The sequence below is a fragment of the Odontesthes bonariensis genome, chromosome 13 (genome assembly GCF_027942865.1).
Source record: "Odontesthes bonariensis isolate fOdoBon6 chromosome 13, fOdoBon6.hap1, whole genome shotgun sequence".
NCBI lineage: Eukaryota > Metazoa > Chordata > Actinopteri > Atheriniformes > Atherinopsidae > Odontesthes > Odontesthes bonariensis.
Genome location: NC_134518.1, coordinates 27,725,410 through 27,746,131, shown reverse-complemented (window position 1 = coordinate 27,746,131; position 20,722 = coordinate 27,725,410). Strand labels below are relative to the sequence as shown.

Below are 20,722 nucleotides of genomic sequence, written 5' to 3'. Positions count from 1 at the left end.
GCTGCAAATCTCTGGTGAAAAGAGGGTTATAATCAATGTAACCACCTCCACTCTTTACCCCTAAATCAGGCTCAGGCCTTTGAAAAGAAATAATCTTATTTTAAGGCCTCAAACAAATATATATTTTTCTAATGATCTGATGATAAATAAAGTATTTTTTCATTTAATTAAATTAAGTTTGATATATTAAATCACATTGCACTGTGTTATTTTGCTTTCAGCTGGTGTTTCAGGTTACCTCCCTCAGCATGTCCTCCCAAATTGATTATAAAAAAAAAGATACACATGTTTGTGGAACTTTATATCAAGAAACACTTCAATATGGAACCAATATATCCAAGGGGCACTTTATAAAGGATAGTGGGGTGTAGGGAGGGCAGATACAGCCGAACATAAAATCTGATAGGAGCTATGGAAGGAAAGAGAAAAATATAAATCAAACAGCCTTGGACCACCTGCAAAAAGTATGATAAGTGTGTCTATGTGTGTGTGTGTGTCTGTTGATCTGTTTATCGTTCATAATGCGTACACAAAAATGATCCTTTGGCGATTTTAGAGGACCACTAAAAAAAGAGCGTTTAATACACCTCACAATGTCTTCGAAGGATCACAGAATGACAGATGACGGAATAAAAGACGCATCTGAAATGCAAATACTAGGCATGACCAGCATCCTGAGGACTGGTATTAATAGCATCCTGGCAGGTCACGTGGTGCAGGCCCTGTGTATGAGCAATATGAATTCCTACATGGGTGTGTCACTGCATGTGTCTTGGCATTATTCAACTAAATGGTAACTTGAGGTGCCACTATTCCGATCAAACCGCACTCCTCATCCCCTCTGTCGGACTCCCCCTTTATCCCTCCCTCCTGACACATGCACGGCGAGTTCTGAGAAACGGCAACGCGTTTGAAGCCAAGCGGCATGGGGGACTAATCTGAAGGGGGAACATGGTTTAGTACTCTTTGCAGAAAGCAAACCCTTCCCCCTGCCTAATGCAAGACTTGTAAACTTTACTTGCCAGACCCCATGCAGACAAACTCACAAATAGGGGCTGAACTGGTTCCACTGTCCATGCAGTGCAGCCATATAGTGTATCTGAAGTATCAAAATATTTCCTCAAATAATTTAAATGCATATATTGCATGATTCATAAGGATACATAAATAATTAGTTAACGCAACATTTGAGTGAAAGACAATACTATTTATGATATACATTCACCTTACTGTGGCTACATTTACATGCACAATAGCGTTGGATTTATGGAGTCTCTTGCTTATGTGTTGCCAGTGTTGTGCATTAACGCGTTAAAAGAAGCCCATTCATGAGTGGTGTTTATACTTTCCGGAAATTTTGAGCTGAACAAGTGTTTTTAAAAAAGGTTGCGAAAGTGCAGCTCTTTCTCACGACATTGAACAATATTCTTGTCTAAAGTGATCATGCTATGCTAATTGTGCCTGTACGCACACCCTTGAGTGTGTGCCCCGGCAGGCAAGAGATTTCTGCACCAGCTGATGTGTAGTGATAGACATGTGTTACATTACCATAGCAAAGACCACAACAGAAACGGACAAAAGTGACATATCAAAACAAAACAAGGTTTCAGAGGACAGCTATTGAAGACGTGAGAATCTGGAGGATGTAATAAACAACTTTGCACAGCAGAGATTAAGATATCTAGGAGGTTACCTGTAATATAAGTTGACTTTTTGTTTTTGGTCTTAACACAAACATCTACACTGCACACTTATCTGTCCTCACCTATGTCCTGCACTGTCACTTAGTATGATTTTATCTGCTCAGACAACATACAACTGCTTCAAACAATAAAGATTTGCATTCTAGAGGAAGAATTAAACCATCCAAACATATCAACTTACATAAGCTAATTCATTGTGTAGTGTGTGCTGCATTAAAAGAAAAAGTACCACAAAACAAAACTACATTGCAGATGTTGCTGTTAGTGCAGATCAAATGCAAAAATGCAAGTCAAATGCATGTATGCTGTATAAATGAGTTATCCAAAGAGAAAAGGGCAACACAGCATGTGTAAATATCAAACAGTTAGAAAAAACGAATACTGTCAAACAGCAAAGAAACTGCCAAGCTATTTAAGGGGAACCAAAAGGGGAACACTTCATATTCAGGGTTGAAGAGTTGAATGAAGAGTAACATTTTCTTCTGGAACAATGTACACTAAAAAAATGCATGTTGGTGAAGTAAAAGAAATCCTCAAGGTTAACCATTGAGTAATATTGAGGAATATAGGTTTTAATATGTACTACATAGGTCACAGTGACATACTCCAACACAGAACCAGATGATAATATCACCAGATACTGAATTAAATCAGAGTTCTAGTTGGCGGGACAACTTTGAGGCTGCAGTTGTTGCGGCCGAATGATCTTGAGAGAATTTTCACGGTCGCTTTGGAGGGAATTGCTTCGCTGCACATGGAGAGGAAGACAACTGTGATGGGATCAACAAACAGTGCTGTCAAAAGAGCTGCATGCACACGGAAGTATTTAACAAATGAGAGGAGCTGATGCATGACTACAAGCGCTCCAGGACTGGTAAAAAAAGTGGTTTGGAAAATAATCTGACAAATATGTACTGCTTTGTACTCTGTCTATAGGAACTTGTGTCGTTGTTTCTGTATGGGGATAGTTTTTTTTATAAAGAATGCCGTGTTGAGGAATCTTTAAAATGTGTGACTGCCTCGATGGCTGTATTCACTTGTGTTTTTGCTCTCTATGTCCCTGAAAAATAATTCTGCTTCTCTACGGGGAATAAGGCGACTATAGACAACATAGAGTGTGACCCACTATTGGCATGCAAACAACAGTGTCTGTCCCACAGCTGTTCTTTATACAGAGAAGATATATTTAAGTTGTTGTTGTTTTTTATTTTTAACAACAATGGTCTGACAATTAGCTGACGGAAAGATTATGCATGGGATGTCCTTGTATCATTCAGCTGACACAAAGTTTGTATCAAAGGTGTTTTCAAAACTACTTAAAGGAAGAGTGCAACAAAAAAAGCAGTGACAACTCTCATTTCAAACAAAATCAGTAAATATCTATTATTTTGTAATTAAATGATCTGAGATCTTGTATCAGAAGTTGCTTGTTTAGATTTTCAAAGATGTCAAAAAGAAACTGAATTTCTCCCAAATCCTTTATCTAGATTTTCTAAATGTTCACTGCGACAAAAGTGCGAAGCTGTCGAAGTGGGACATCCCTTTGAAATGCCTAAAATAAGAACCCATCTTTGATCCAAAAATAAGTGCATTACTTCCAGACTTAGCTCAACTGTGAAGACCACAGTTAATCTCTGGATATAAACAAACATTGTTGTTCAGATGACCATCTGACTCCTCCAATTTCACTTCAATCCTGGCAGGAGGAAGAGGCTTTTGTCTCAAGAAGTTCAGAGATCACAAAGAGCAATGGTATGGGTGGTGGTAATAAGAACTTTAACACAGTGTACTTGAATGCTTATTACACGCTTAAGTCTCATTGCTTTACATACCCTTATATGTTATTCAATAAGTTTTGGATGTGACACATTTCTAAACCTTTTTGTCATACATTGAGTAAAACTGTTAATATATTTTTCAGTGTGAAGCCTACAGCTTCACAGCGTGTTCGATATCCAGACTCCAGAAAAGTTGTCATAGAATTAACATTTGGCTTTTTGCTTTAAGTTCCATTTTAGAGAACATATTCCCTTCTTCTTTCAGCTGTCTTTAATAAACAAAATATTTTCTTCTGATCTTGTTCCACCTGCTAATGTTCAGGCAAATACTCCACACACTCACACGATCACATACAAACAGACGCACACACACAGCCCCTAATGAAGATAAGTACACACAGCCACGCATACATGCTGCTGCCCATTTACTGCATAGTTCAAAATTTTGTCACCATTATTCACATATGGCAAATACTGTCAATAAATGTGGATGATGTTGATGTTGATGCTCCGGCTTCAGGCCTTTGGCTCTGGAGCTTTTAAATCTACAGTAGCCAATGTGTTGTTGCATCCAAAACACACAAAACTAATCAATCAATATAAGACTGAAATCCTGATGTAGCACACATTGAGGAGACTTGAGCTCCAATTTGTACACTGAATCTCAAATATCTGTTTCTTTCCTTCCTTTTGCCGCCATTTTTCACTTTCTTAATCTACGAGGGGGAAATGACTTAACAGTGAGCTACATTTCACACATTTACTGCCTGGGTACCCCTGTATGAATGAGTGTGTTTGGGTAACCTCCTCTTGTATTTACTTTCAGGTCTGTAGAGAAAAGGCAGCAATTGGACATGAGAACACTCAGAAATATGAGTCCCAACAGTCCAGTGTGTGTGCGTTTGTCTCTAAGAGTGTGTCCGGGGGCCAGTGTTTTCCTAAAAGGTCATGTCCTCCCAAGTTTTAATATAGAGACATTGGATATGTAGACAGAACCTCAGACTGTGCATGCTTTAAAGCCTATGTGGGTGCACATGAAGTTTCTGTGTCAGCTTCTGCTGACCGCCATTTGTTGCAACATTGGGACCAAAACTGACAATACTCACGTTGAGCTTGTGTTGAGGTTCTGATAAACCTCATAAACCACTGTCAGTCCACTTAAATTGGCCACAGTCACAGTTTCAGGCTTTGCACAGGCACAGCTTCCCTCACACACTGGAGTTGTCATTTCACAATTCAGACGTGAGCAACCACAGGTTTTACATGACAATGAATGAGGAGGCATTGTTTAGGTGGAGGCTATCCTCATGCCAGGATGATACTACTAAAATTTCAATGATAATTTAACCACAGTCAATGTTGCATAAATGATCAGAAATGCCACGACATAATATTCAAATATTCTACTGAATGCTGTCTGGTTTAAATTGATAAATGATGTGAGCAAAACAAATTTAAGCAGATTATTGGAACATAAAGATTATTTTTCTTCATGGGAAGCATTAATGTATAAAAGAGTTTGACTTTAACATCCATCTAATAGCGGTTGCTTTCTCTCCTGTCTGCATGCTTAGCAAATATAGCTCATCGTGGTAATGTAGATTTGTAAATAATAAGATCCAAGCAACTATTTACATTTAAAAATGTAAAAGTACTGTAATACATATTTTTTAATTGTGAACAAAACGCAGCCATGACAACAATCTGTCTATAAACATTCCAAATAATAACATTCAAATATTTTGAGACATATTTTTTAAAAGATCTTAAGCTGCATTACTTTGTTACGACGACAATGATGATGCTGATGATGATGCAGTTTACCCTTCAGGAAGTGAAGCACATACGATGAGAAGCTTCATAAATATTCAAGCATCAAGTCTGTGAAGTTCTGAGACTAGTTTCCTTTTGGAGAGAATGTGGATAAGAGAGCAAAATTACTAATTCTTGCACTTGGTTGTCAAAAGATGAAAAAAAGAAAAAAAACCTCCTGAAAACAGTTCTCCTTGGCTCTATCCTCCTTTAAACCCATCAACTGTAACAACCAGCCGAATAAACACCATTTGTCCTTCAGCAGTTGTCTGGCCAGTCACTACACCGACCCCCTACCAAAACACACACTGTCATTATAGGTCCATCAGCTCCATGATACTCTGGTAACAATGAAACCAAATGTTGTGTTTTTCTTTTCTTGTGTTTGAAGCCTATTATTGTGGCAGATAGAATAACATAAGACATCACAAGTTTTTCAATAAAGAGAGAGACATCCAAAATCTCCCTCCTTCTTTTGAGTCGTACTTTAACAAAATATCATAATGTTGAAATATCATATTACACCACAGTTGTCCTGCATTGTTACCGCACATTCCAAATATAATTGTTCTCTCTAGCAAAGGTCATTTTAACAATCTGTACATATATTTTTTTGCAGTGCGTTGCAACTTTACACACAATGTCACTAAAATAAGTGGTTAGATTTATAGGTTGTAGCTCCAGATACAAAATGTGTTATGGCAGATTGTGGAAACCTTCTGTCTGCAGTAAGGGTTGTGTTTCATCTGTAATTAGCAGCTCATGTTATTCTCCACGGACAGAAAGTGTAATAGTACAACACATACTACAGCCAAATGATTCACTGCAGACATGGATTCCAATAAAAAAAATTCAACTGTCATTCATATTTACCAAGAAGGGATATTTCAGGAAAACCTTAAGATTTCCCAGCCATTAATATATATATGAAAAGTCTTCCTCAGCTGATACAGTGAAACTTTGAAGTTTTGACTTTGAAGTTTTGACTTCGCAGTTATGACGTATCCGAGTCTGCCTTATTTGATTTGATCTCAAAAACAGCAAACTGGGAATATTACTAAAAATTCAGAACAAAACCAATAAATGGAACTGTTTTTTAGAATACTGTTTCCATGATTAGGAGTTAGTTCTGTGCTTAAAAGAGAACTTGGTTACAGGAGAGTTGCATTTGTTGCTCCCTTTCTGCTGTGCTTCAACTTTGCCTTCGAATCACAACAGGAACCTGATACTGTTTTTTACTTGTTGGATTGGTCGTGTATTACTCACACTGTCATCATATTTGACAAAAGCTCTGCTTCAAGTGTGACATTTCATTTTGGTTCAATTTCTGGTTTGAGTTTTTTAAATGTTATGATTTGAACAGCAATTCTTATCCACAAACGAATTGTTGATCATTTTCTAACGCTCCCCTTCCTCGATATCTGATGTTTATGGCTGTTTAACTCATTAACTGTTTCAGGTTTGAAATGATTGCAATTCGGAGGAGGAGGGGAGGGCAACCTTTTCTCTTGTGACACCTTTGTTTTAATCCCTTTGAATTTTAGATTGTCTTTCCATATACCACTGCACTCAACCAACTCAAAGTACCTTGGAGATTAAAAATGTACACATCCACTGTTCTGACACAACCTACAGGGAAAAATTCTCGCTCTTTTTCTTTAAGGTTGTCAAACACTCCAGTGAAAATGTTAAAATGTGTGTTACTGCACACGTGTACCTCCTTTACAGACTCACTGTCCACACACACACACACACACACACACACACACACACACACACACACACACACACACACACACACACGAGTCATTGTAATTTACTCTCTTGCCCGTGGAGAGGCTGTGTAGCCTTATGGAAATCATTACTTGCACTGCTACATAGACCTCCATTAACAGTATGAGAGAGAGATGTCGAAAGGGGCAGCGACAGAGAAAAAGAGCGAACAAGATGGGATCCGACTGACTTTTTGAACAGGTCAAAAGGGGAGAGTGATAAAAAGAGAATTTGATTGAAAAACGCAACAGTACAGAGAGAGATTTACTAACTGAAACCACAGAGCAAACAATAACACACAAAAGTTAGCTGGAACTCTATGTGAGGGACAACAACATTTAATAAAATAGATTAACTGCTACGTGCGTAAAACCAGTATTTAGGGGCCAGTGAGTTTGAGGTGATGACATTTTCCGAGATGAATTAAATGTTTTAATCCCGTCCGTCTGGACACAAACATTCCCTATTTCTAAGATACAAATCATCATCCTCACTTTGGGAAACATGTGAGCTCATTACCATTTCTCATCATACCATGAAAGCACACACACACACCCACACACCTACACACAAACACCTGATGGAGTTCAGTTCCAGCAACGACCACCCGCTGGCCTCCTTGGAGGAAGCCAAGAAAACAACAAGCTTTTTAAGAGCCGAACTTTACGATGCTATTTACAAATGTGATTACACGACGTGCCATTCTGGGCTCAAACTCTCAGCAACATGACGAACACACGTTAATGTTCCTGCCGGAATTGCTTCCAGCTTTCTGACTTATTTGGTACAAACTGAAACAAGTGAGCAAATCACACAAACACACACACAAACACACACATATAATCACTGCATACAGTGATGTGGGCATGTGATTGATTATCGGGCGTTCCTTGCTGGGAAGAGTTTCAGAGAAAAAGCATATTCAAGGAGGCTCAGGGTGTTTAAGTGCGTGCGTGTGTGTGGGTGTGGTGACATCCTGGCAATAAGTTATCCAACGGTTGTTATGATGAGATAACAAATAAATCTTAATGATTAAAGACCTGACTATGTTTTGAAAGATCAATCTGCAACTATGACTGATGACTGTGAAACAGAGTAGTTGACAGCAGCTTCTGTTTAATTTACCAAAGTTAACAAGATAAAAAAAGAGCTGTCACTATGGTTCATATCAGCTATTAAGTTATTTTAATGGAACAAAATGTGCAACATTTAATTTACTTTTAGGTTTATTTTACACTCTAACAACTGAAACTGGTTTGCATTAGAAACCTTTTAAATCATGTTACATTTCCCTGAAGTTTAGCTGCCCACAATATATGCATTGGTCAGTTGGCAGAAGTGACAGAAAGCCCTGGACACACTTTCTACTATACTTTGCACTTCAGTTTGTGTCTTTTTTTGTGAGAAAAACAGATTACAAGACAAACTAAAAACATTTATGAATAATAATCAAAGAATCACAATCTACAGTTGTGTGTCAATCATAAGACAATAAATTAATGATGTGCCAAGTTAAATTAGACTGAGCTGTGGTGTGATACTTCAAAAAGCTATTCTATATTTATAATTTCCACTTCATAAATACGTTAACTGGGTAAAAGAAAGTCAAACATCCAAGGGGCATAAAGGGAGAGGATGTAGTCATACAGTAATACAGTCTTGGGAAAAAGTAAAAACAATCTGGTTCTTACCAGGTCTAAAAGTAAGCAAAATATTACCTCTGTTGAAAAACAGTACAGGACATATTACGTCATATTATGTCATTTACTCAACAAAACAAAGCCAAAATGCTAAAGCAGCGTGTGAGAAAATGAAGTACATGCTCATTACTTCCACATAGATTATAAGGGGTTATTGCAGCCAGGTGCTGCAAGATCATCAGCAAGTGGGAGTACGTCTATGACAACAGAAGTTTAGTCACTTTGCTGGTTTGGAGCATTCAAGTGTGTCCCAACAACATGCCAAGGAGGAAAGACATCAACAGTGAGAAGCAATTGTTGCGCCCACCAATCTGTGGAGGGTTATAAGGCCATTTCCTCCATTGTCCATTGTTCTACAGTGACAAAGACTGAAAGACTACAGCTACAGGCCTCAGTTAGCATGTTCAATGTTAAAGGTCATGACAGTACAATTCGACAAAGACTGAACAAGTATGGCTTGTTTGGAAGGGATGCAGAAGAAAGCCTCTTCTCTCTAAAAAGAACGTGGCAGCACAGCTTAGGTCAGCAATGTTGCATCTGAAAAAAACCCACAAGACTTCTGTAACAGTGTCATTTGGACAGACCAGACCAAAACATAGCGTGAAGATGTTTAACCATAGTGCACAGCACCACAAACACTGTAGTAAGTTATGTGTTTTGTTCATCTGATATCTATTTAACTCATTTTAAGACCACACACAGAATGAATGATTCAGACCAGAAAAATCCTCCATAAACTATTTTATACAGGTGGTTACATTGCTGATGATAGACTAATCCAGCGCATTTGATTAGCAGCACCAGATGCTACCTGTCCCTTAAACTCCAATGAAGGCAGTAAGGGTGCAGTGAATTTTTTTGTACACTGGTACACTGGTATTGGTCGCGGGGGGCTGGAGCCTATCCCAGCAATCGGGCAAGAGGCGAAGTACACCCTGGACAGGTTGCCAGTCCATCACAGGGCCACACAGAGACGAACAACCACACACACACTCACTCATTGGGACAATTTAGAGACACGATTAACCTAATATGCATGTTTTTGGATGGTGGGAGGATGAGAGAACCCAGACATACACAGTGAGAACATACAAACTCCACACAGAAACTCCCAGCTGGGAGTTGAACCTGGAAGACTCACAGTGAGGCGATGGTGCTAACCACCACACCACCGTGCAGCTCGGACCAGATGAGTTTATTTTACCTTATTTTTTCATTTTGTCCTTTTACATAACACCATATAAATGAAGTGGGGTAAACTAGTCCCAATGATGACTTTTTTTAAAATCATGTGGTAAATCCATAGATTTTTACGATATCACAATGTTATCTAATTTGTTTTTCAGTACTTCAAGTCATATCTGAATATGTAACAAAGTGAAAAAGGTCAAGAGGAACTAACTGTGAAACCTGCCTGATCATCAATATGAAAATCTGACTGCTTGCAGCTTAAAGGTTTTCCCTCAGCAGCATTATTCCTGCTGTTATAACCTTGTGCCCAGCTGGTCCAACTGTGTAAGATCTGCACACGGCTCCTGAAAAAGCCTACTGTGTATATTCTTAAGGCTGATTGGAGATACTGAACATTGCAGGCTTATCTAACCCATAATCCCATGCTCTCCACCTTCTCTGTCTGTATTTTCAGCAGAAGTAAATACTGACTGTGCAAGTGTGTGTTCATTTCAGCAGGGAAGTCAAACAGACCTTTCTTTCGCTTGCAGACTAAACAAAAACTGTTTACAGGGTAACTTTCTAATGCACGTGTCATGATAGAAACAGAGCAAGAGAAATAAAGACTAAAGGCACATGTAGCAACAAATGTGTTTAAGTGTGTGTCTAACTCTCAGCAGAGCTCTGTATTTCCTGAAGCTGAGCGGCACCGGGGATTGATCCTGTGCCATGAATGGGCTCTATACAGTAATTACAGCCACCTGTGTGTGTGTGTTTGTGTATACATATAAGTGTGTGTGTGAGGCATGAGGGAGGAGGGTGACTGTATGGTCATGCATAAAAGCAACCTGCTGTTTCCACTCTAGACACACACAAACACACACTTATGTGTGCAGTTTTAGGAAAGAAATTCTAAGTCATACTTTGAGCAGGCAGAGGTGCTGTTTTCCGCTCTTAGGTTAACCATCCTTCTCTGTGTACGTGTGTGTGTCTGTTCTTTGTCAGATCTGTTACTTTCATTTGGGCTGCATCACACAGGCAAAACTAAACAGCGGCTTGTCTCGGTCTGTTTGTCCAGCTGTCCGTCAATCACCAAAGCAAGGAACATACTAGAAGATGTTTCAGACCCAAAGCTGCATGAAAACTCGCAATTATTGGGCAGAAAGACAAAGAGAGAGGCAAACACATGTTCTGCGTTCCAATAAATACTCTAAATCTCTCAACAGCACCTTTCTTTAGAGGCATATCATTGTTTCCATTTGTGCAACCAATATGATGACGTACATTGCTAACTTATCATAAACTTTGGTCACAAACTGAGCTGTTCTACAAAAGCAACTGCTATAAAAAAAATTTGCAATGCACAAAATTCTCTCAATTAATAGTGTAAAGTGAGCATTTTACTTAATCTAGAAAAAATTGTGTCAAAAATCGATTTTTATTTTTGCGTCTGTTTAACCGTTTCTCTTCATTGCTCCTCAGAATGTCTCTTTAAACTGTCCTTACCTTCTACATGTAACTGAAGATGGCTGTGTTTTATGATAAGAACAGCAGGCAACCACTTGTGTCTTCAATAAGAATTTGCAGACTGTCCTCGCTGTTAGAACAGGAAACTTTATGGCAAACGTATTTAACAGGAGCATGGTCCCAGCTCAAAACATGTGTTGTTCTTATGTTCCATCCCTCTATGTAACTGTAAACTATTTTCTTGACAGTACAACTGTCTGGGGATGAAGGTCAGGCAGTAGTCTGGGTGTTGAGTGACAGAAAAAATGAGCCTGGGAACAACAACAACAACAAAAAAGAGCATTTCTAGTACCTCTTGATAAAAGCCCCAATAAACCGATGATAACTAATTCAAGCCAGAGAACAAAATTTGGATTAAACTGCTCAGCAATAAAATTCTGTTCCTGGAATTAAAACCTACCACCCTACAGGCTGAAAATAGTTTCAGATTGCTCTCCACTGCAGTTTTTATAGATCCACTACACAACTATAAAGCTATTTCTCCGTTCTCTGCTTACACTGTCCTCTATCTAAAGTAATTCAGACTAACTTTATAAAATTTCCAGACTGAGTCACATGAATAAAACAGTAGAATAAATGTCTCTAACCACTAGGCATAAACTAATTAGTAAATTTCAAATGAATCTGTTAATCAGAAATGAAACTGCAGTTTTATTAAGTGTGATATCAACTTGCCAAAGTTCTCTTCTTGCCAAAAGCATCCGCTTCGTTTATTAATGGTTAAATTGACTGGTTGTCAGCAAAATCAGAGTGTCAGAGGAGTGTTTTACACTCTGGTAATTCACGAGACCTTAGTGTGACCCATGTCCCTGTGATTTAAATGTTATTATCCCTGCGTATGCATAAAGCTCTCTGACAATTTTAGTGAATGCACAGACTTGTCCCCTGACTTTCTTATACACACATTTACAACAAGTGGTCTGTGTAGCCTACAATCAGTCATGTGTACGTCTAAAACAGAGTCAAAACAGGCACGTATTTACTAATTCAAAGATCAACACTGTATTATAGACATAATTCATAGTTCACTTTGGACTGAGACTTTGGATTCTTACTGATAATCAGTATTTTACATAGTTATAAACTGGTTTTTACATCCAAATCTACAGTATATTTTTTTCTGAATTTTCAATAAAGAAGGCAAATGCACACCTCCTTCTGCCTCTTGTTAACAGTTATTGAAAGAAGCAGAAACTTGCTAGATTCCTCTGCTTAGGCCAATCTTTTTTTTCTTTTTCGATTTGGCCATTTTAATAAGGAAATTGAAAATGACCACATAATGTTAATTAATAAAACAGCGCTTTAAGGTCTATGTAGTGGTTCACCGAGTGCAGGATGATAGGTTTTACAACATGATGACATATTAATCACATTTCAAGAGAGACTTGACTGCGTCTGTAACTGGGCAGAAAAAACTGTTCATTGTAGTAAGCAGCTTTTGGGACGTCATTGTATGTAAGCAAAGATGATACAGGTACAGTGAATGTATGTTACAGACATCAAATGAAGTTAAACGATAATTTGATTACACATTTCTTAAATGTATTTATAAAGGCTATAAGATGTTACTTTCTCACAAGATGTGACTGGATCACTAATGCCAGAGTCAGTTTTCTGTGATTTGTTGTTGATATGGTGAGCATGAAGATGAACAATCCAGCTAGTTCTAAATCAGCACTTAACCCCCCAAAATTAAAGCACATTATGTCAAAATGACCAGAGTTATATTAAGATGCTACATCAGCTTGCTATGTGGCTGTAGCATAATGGGGCAAAGTATCTGTTATCTGTAATAACTTTTCTCTTTGTATCTTATATTTATCTTAAAATAGTTGTATGTGTGAGACAGCTAATGACTAAGAAACTAAATCTCAAACTGCTGACTGTTGCCCATGACTTTTCTGAAGGATGGAAAATAAATAGTTTTTCCACTGTGGATGAATAAAGCATTCTTATTCAGTGGGTCTAACTGCTGCCTCACTACAAATTCTCATGAAGCACAAATCTTGCCTCATTCAATATCCATCTGATATTATCCAAATAGCCAAATTTCTATGGAGTGTAAAAAAACTCAGATCCATTTTCAAGCAGCATTATTGTAGATTCAGCTCTAGTATATTTTCGGACACTTGGTCCAGGCACGGGCCATTTACCCTTGGTGGTCAGGTTTAGGTTAACAGTGAGGCCCGGGTTTGGTTAGGAAACGAAAAATGAACAGAAAACCAACAGTGAGGAAATCCATGAAGCACCTTGGGCTGCCTCAACACTGAACATGGACTGTGTCAAAGTGTAAATTATCATCTGAGCAATAAAATAATATACAGGCTCAAGGCACAAGTGGTTCCACACACTTGTTCATGAGCATTACACAGCTGGAGGAGCTAATGAGTTCTAAAAACATACAGTTAGAGACAAGGTTTTCAGATTTCTCTTTGTGTTTGTAAAGCAAGCGCATCTGGTTAGTTTCATTCGGTTGTTTAAAGTATAAAAGTAAACTGGTCTTCAAGTTTTTCTCTTTTAACCCACTTTTCCACAGGCATTTGTGCATGTGGCTGCAAATGTGTATTATTCGCTTATTCGTGTAGCTGTTTTACATCATCGTTCACACTTCAGTGACAGAGCAGCAGGGTCAAGCATTGGACACACACTGAGATTAGCCTAAAAAGGATACGTATGGAATCTGGCAAGCATACAGCTGCAGCCTAAAGCCTTGGACGTGACGGAGGTGATCCAGTCAAGGCCAAAAATGATTCATTGGAATTAGTGAATTACTTCATGTCCGCTGCTCACAGTTATGAGGGGCTCTGAGATCACAGAAGTGGAAACAGAGTGTGTCAGAGTGCTATATTCGCAGGTTATAGGTAACATCTAAATAAAAGGGCAAAAGAGACACACTTTTAAAGGAGAATTTCACAAAAAGATAAAGGGAAATGACAGTAATAAGTACTGCACAAATAGCCCAAATATAGTAATTCATATTTTTTAAACAAGTAATATACACCAGGATCTGCACCTTAAACCAGCGCTTAAACTCACAAAAATCCTGTGCATGACTGAAACCTTGCCTTCCCATAATCTTGACAATGTGTAAAAAAATCCAAACTTTCTTTAGCGTGACCCAACCGGCTGTCATTCCCAGGGTGTTATATTTTGTCAAAGCCACAAGCATCTCTGAGAAATGCACAAGATTGTCTTTTTGTTTCTGACTGACCAGTGAAGCCGGAAGGGTGCTGGTGGAATAGGCTGCCGGATTTAAACCTGGAGACGCAGGTCTGAATACTCCTTATAGTGTATCAGTTATAGTGTTTTTCTCCCACTTGGCATGGTTTCAGAAATTTGTGGACCTATTTGAGCAGAGGGTTGCTTTTGGTTGTGTTGATCCATTAGTTTTACCCTGCTCTGGAAAAGACAGAAGTTAAAGTACACACAGATCTGTTCTGTGATCAAGTGAAATGAAGAGTTAAGATAAAACGGTGAAGATCGTCTTATGGAGCTGTTTTTGCTTTTTACCTGTTCTTCTTTGCCATTCATTGTTGGTTTTTTTCATTTGTTGTGATGCAATCTGTTGTTTTTGGTACCTCCTGGCTCAAAATTACTTCCAACCAATCAGCTTTCGATCTAAGTGTAGCATCATCTCCTAGGTCTACATGCTGTTAGCATTTTGAAGCACTGCATGCAAGTCCGTCTGTGTTGATTAAGAACCCCAGTGGGCTGGGGTTCCATGCAACCATAAATGGGTCCTAAAACTGTATCAGTGTGAAAATCGCTTCTTCCCTTGCGTTCTTTTTTATTTATAAACTCAAATATGACTCTGAATTGCTGTTTAGATCAACTTTGGCATCAAAACTCTTGCATTGGGATAGTTAATGCTCATGGTTAAACACCTTTTCGCAATATTAAGCTTAAAGGATAACTGCGGTATTGTCAACATTAAGCCTCTTTTCTGAGTCTTCTGCAATGTTTTAGAACCCCCCTCACCGCTTTTTTGATGTTTACTGCTGTCTCCGGTATTTGCCTAATTTTGATTCATCTCAACCTGCTTCAGAATGGCAAGTCATCTGCATGTCCAAAAAGGTCCGTAAAAGCACCATAAACGTCCATTTTCAAAATAATCAACTCACCGGAGTGTTTACTGGTGTGCACTGGTAATCCATATCAAATTTCGTTGTGAAAAGTTGCTTCTATCGTGTTTTATTTGACATTTTGTAAGTCCCATTGAGTTCTATTGAAGACTGGATGTTCGTTGAAATAACTCCGTCACCGAAACCATCAAGTGGTGTGGAGTATAGCAAGTCAGATTCAACTGCTGAGCGGAAGTTTATCCACGGCTGTGAAGAGGCTAAGAAAATAGTTTGAGCATGAACGAGCTGCCAAATAAAACACGACAGATTCGCTTGGGACTTGTATTACCTATGGACCCCCAGTAATTCGGAATAATTGCGGGGAATGTCTGAGTTCTTAGTCCTGTGCGAATGCGCCATGTCCGTGATTTGTGGGGTAATAATTCCGCCGCGAATTACCTACTGTGTTTCGGCGAAACACAGACGTCCTGTGGTAATTTAAATCCCGTGTGAACGCACACATGTGTGTTTGTGAATGCAATCGCACATCTCTTGTGTACAACCAGGTACAATGGGGCAAAACAGGAAGTTACGACAATTACGGAATATCCGCTCATGATGTCTGTGATTTGAGTAAATTACAGACTTTTGCTTGTCCCGTCCGAATGCGCCACAAAAAAATACAGAGGTGCGGGGGTAGTTGCGAATTACCAGTGATCCATAGGTAATATTTATCCCGTGCGAATCGGGCTTTAACCGTAGCTAGTTCAACTTTGCAGTCCAGTCATGGCGTCGGGCTCGGATACCGTTATACGGTTTGTTGGAGCTGGGCGAAAACAACGCCTGGATGTATGGAGCCATTTCGTTTACAACGCGAAGGACAACAAAACAACCTGTATGATAATGATTGATCATGCCGCCGATGCCGGTGGTGGCCAAGATGTAGTATGATATATGTAAAAAAGAGAATCAGTGTGTGGAGAAGTTCTATTCTGCACAGTGTTTTATATATGTTAAAAAGAGAATCAGTGTGCGGAGAAGTTCTATTATGTAAAATGACTAAAATGACTAAAATTAATAAAATTTGACTAAAACTAAAATTGATTTTCGACATTGTGACTAAGACTAAGACTAAATTAAAAAAAAGCTGACGAAATTAACACTGATGGTGAGGAATAGGACACAGAGGATGCATTCATTTTTATACTTGCTGATATATTTTGTAATGCTTCAACCTTAAATCATCATCATCATCCTGCCGTATAAAAACTACTGGGCAAAACTACTACTCTCAAAAATAAAAATCCCCCATTGGTAAAGTGCTGCTTCTCAATGTAGCAACCTGCTGCTCAGCAGCGGGCAGAAATGTTAAGTATTTCCCTTCAGAATGATACTGAAACCACTTTTTATGTGCTTGTAACCTCCGTGTATCATAAAACTGTTCAGCTGTTTCAAAAAGCAGAGAAGTTTGGTTCAAAATCAACAGAGTCAATCTTTGTAAAGGCTGTAAATTAACCAGTTCTACAATTTTTCTTTTTATTGTTTAATAATAGTAATCAAATATGTGCATAGGGCTTCCACATTCATCTATACGTCTGCCTAAAAGTGAGGGTATGTGTGTGCTATCTTTTGCACCGAAATGCATTTGTACCTGCGTATGCGTGTGCGTGCGTGTGCCCATCCAGCTGCTTCCCATGTAACTCTAGTAAACATCAAGGCAGTGCTCTGCTTTGCTGAATTAACAAATCTCTCACATCCATCGCCACGCGCCGCCTTTGAAATACACTCTGCCGGCCTCAGCTCAGCACTTTGAACTCTCAGTCATTCTCTCACCCGCCCACCCTGCTCTCCCCTGTATCAAATTATACTCCAGTTAAATACCAGCTCATTAGTACCTGATCAGCCCCCATTTAACCTCTTCCTCATCTTACATGGCTTGATTCATTTCATTGTGCAATCGGAAAACGTCACCTCTACTTGCACATTACAACTGGCTATTAATTCATTCATTTCTGTACTGTACTTCTTGTAGAGTAACTGTATTTAATTGCATCTCCCTTTCTGCACTAACATCCTAAACCACCTGATAATAAGCCCTGAAACAACATAATATCTGGTAAACCTCTTCACAGGTGTGGGTGAGTTCAACTGGTAACAAAGGTTCTACGGTTTTACATATCAGGGCATAGTATTCACCTGATCATTCTCAGGTCCTAAAATTAAGTATATACAACCACATGACATATTACACTGTATCACTATTTATTCACTAATAACAAAGTGTAAGTGTGAGCACCTGTATGAAAAAAGAAGCCTTGTCAGTTTGCTGGTCTTGAGCATTCAGTTGTGCGTTAACAAAATATCAAGAATGAAGACATCGGCAAATGATCTTAGAGAAGCAACTGTTGCTCCACATCAGCCTGGGAAAGGTTGTAAGGCCATTTCCAAACAATCTGGTCTGATTATTCACAAGTGGAAAACATTCATGACAGATGACAATCACACACGGATTGGATATCCTAACAAGTTCAATTCAAGGTCAGACTGTGTAATGTTCAGAGAAACTGCAAAAAAAAAAAAAAAAAAAAAAAAAGAGCTATATCTCACTCTACAGGCCTCAGTTAGCATGTTAAAGGTTTAAGTTCATGACTATGCAATTAGAAAAAGACTGAACAAGTATGGCTTGTTTGGAAGGGATGCAGAAGAAAACCTCTTCTCTCTAAAAGGAACATGGCAGCACAGCTTAGGTTTGTGAAGTTACATCTTAACAAGACTTCTGGAACAATGTCCTTTGGACAGACGAGACCAAAGTTTAGATGTTTGGTCATAATGCACAGCAGCACGTTTGGAGGAAATTAAACACAGAATATCAGCACAAACACCTCATACTGACTGTCAAGAACGGGTGTGGAGGGCTGACGATCTGGGCTTGTTTTTGGGGCCACAGAACCAGAGTTAACTATGAACTCCTCTGTATACCAAAGAATTCTGGAGTAAATGTGAATGATTAAATCACAGAATGATAAAAGAAAAATCATTAGAGAAAATGAACAAGGTGTGGATCATGGCCTAATCAAAGTTCAGACCTCAACCTGACTGAAATGCGGAGATAAGTGTTGAGAGAGGTATGCACAAATGAATGCAAAAAGGTGTACTTTCTTCTTTACTATCTAGAAGTAGCATATTCTTTTTTTCCATCTTCGTTATGTGACAGTTTACCTAACCCATCCTGACCACACCCTGATGCCCCTACTTGGTTCTCTCATGATCAAGAGTAGAAAGACCTAGACACGAAGAATTATTAGTTACGAACACCCTAACAAGCTCTCAGCTCTATCTACTGCAGCTCTCTCAGTGCTGAGCCCTGAACTGCACTGGGATCCTTGCTGGAATGTAAAAGAGGCCTTAAAACCAGCCACACATCAAAGACTACACTAAAGCTGTTAAGTGTGAGTACGTCATGATCTTGTTTGTTTTGCACATGCTTGCATGCATGACTGTTTCTGCATACATCTGCATGTGCGCTCATTAAATGTGCAGTTGTGTGTAAGTGTTTAACAGTGCGTGTGTTGGGAATGTGCGGCTGTCTTGTTGAACTTCAAAGATGCTGGCATGCTCTACCGTGTGAGGCTTCATGCTGACAGGCACTCTTTGATGAACAACAATTTACAACAATGTAAAACTAACCCGCTCATCATGATGCGCCGCCGGGGCCGCGTTTCAACATGAGTCACCTCAGTGCCTGTTTTGTTTAACACTCATTCATGTTACTCAGAGCTGTTTGTGGGTTACAAATAATACAACAGTTTAATCCTCTTTTGCTGCTTGCTTGCCTCCAATAGTCAGGTTAGATGACAGGGCAGAGAATTTCATATGTTTTCACATGTCTGCTCCAAGAAATAAATGTACCCCAACCCTTATTTGCTAAATAATTATATCAAAATGTCAGCACGCAATAAATCATGAGAAATTCACTCCCAAAAGCAGCAGTAAACCAGCACTATGGGCGGAAGGGTATGATGTACTAATAAGGGCTTAACTTTTTGGCTTGTTCTCATTGTTTAATGACATGGATGACAGCAAGACATCCTCTGCTGTTCCTTCCTTTCTTACTTGTGTTTCCCCTTGCTGTCAGAAGACTGGTCCTTTGGGCCAAGAGGAGTCACAGCAGCTTAAACTGAACGAATGCTGGCATGAAGCGCTCCATCAAAGCAGCGCTCGCCAGCACAGAAATTGTCTAAAGATGTTGGCATTAACTGAGAGCATGGACAATCTCGTAATCGCTCAGTTTCTGGATCTGAGATGAATTTTAAAAAGGCGCTGAATTAAGTGTGCTCAATATATTAAGAACCACAAAATAATGAGCACAAAATGACATTTAGACCTCAGACACAAACAAAATGTCAGAACAGAGGGCCGTAGAGAGGAGAACTTATGGTGGCGGGTGCAGAGTGTTCGTGTTTCTTTGTGAGTGTATCAGTTTTCAGCATGCTGTCAACCTGATCAAACTTCAGGCAGATAGCAGCGGCGCCGCAGAACCATTGCTGTGTTTGCATAAGCACCATGGGGAAAAAGTGCACACACACACACACATCTTATCCAGAAAACACAGCAAAAACATACTGTGCATGCATTTATGTGAAATGTAATGCGGTGGAATGCAGCAACATTTTGCAAGTAAGTACATGCAGACACGCACACCTGATAGCTCACGTCAAAACCAGCATGTTGGAACTTATTTCTTGTTTTGAATTACACATAATTCTTTGAAATATTTCGGTCTGCAGTCATTATCTCTGATCATATTTTTGTTTGTCTGCTTATTCTACCTCTAAATACAGGCGATAATGCATCTTATCAAACTTCCTGGAGTTGAGATGTGGCACAGTGGCAGTTTAAAAAAAAGTTTTGTCTACCTTCTATGATCACAACAAAAAAATACTGAATAGGAAACAAGGATTTATCTCATCCAGATAAAATGTTGGCTTTGGGCTATAGTTGAAACCGTGATAAAACTCTTGATAGGCAGAGCAAGTTTTTCCACGCTTGCTGCATTTCCCTGCTTAAATCGTCCCTCTCTCTGTTGCATCCCACCTGCTTGTTGTCAGTGATGTGAGATTGGAAAAGCCAGATGCAACTGCAGGAATTTGGAGAGCAACAGCAGGGGAATGAGAGGGGAATCTCTGAGAATAATTCGC

General features: G+C 39.1%; 1 protein-coding gene across 1 annotated transcript in view; it reads right to left on the bottom strand.

The window, feature by feature from the left end:
• fgfrl1a (fibroblast growth factor receptor like 1a) overlaps window positions 1–20,722 on the bottom strand; it is a 75,475-nt gene that overhangs the window by 12,643 nt on the left and 42,110 nt on the right. The gene's annotated exons all lie outside the window — the stretch shown is intronic.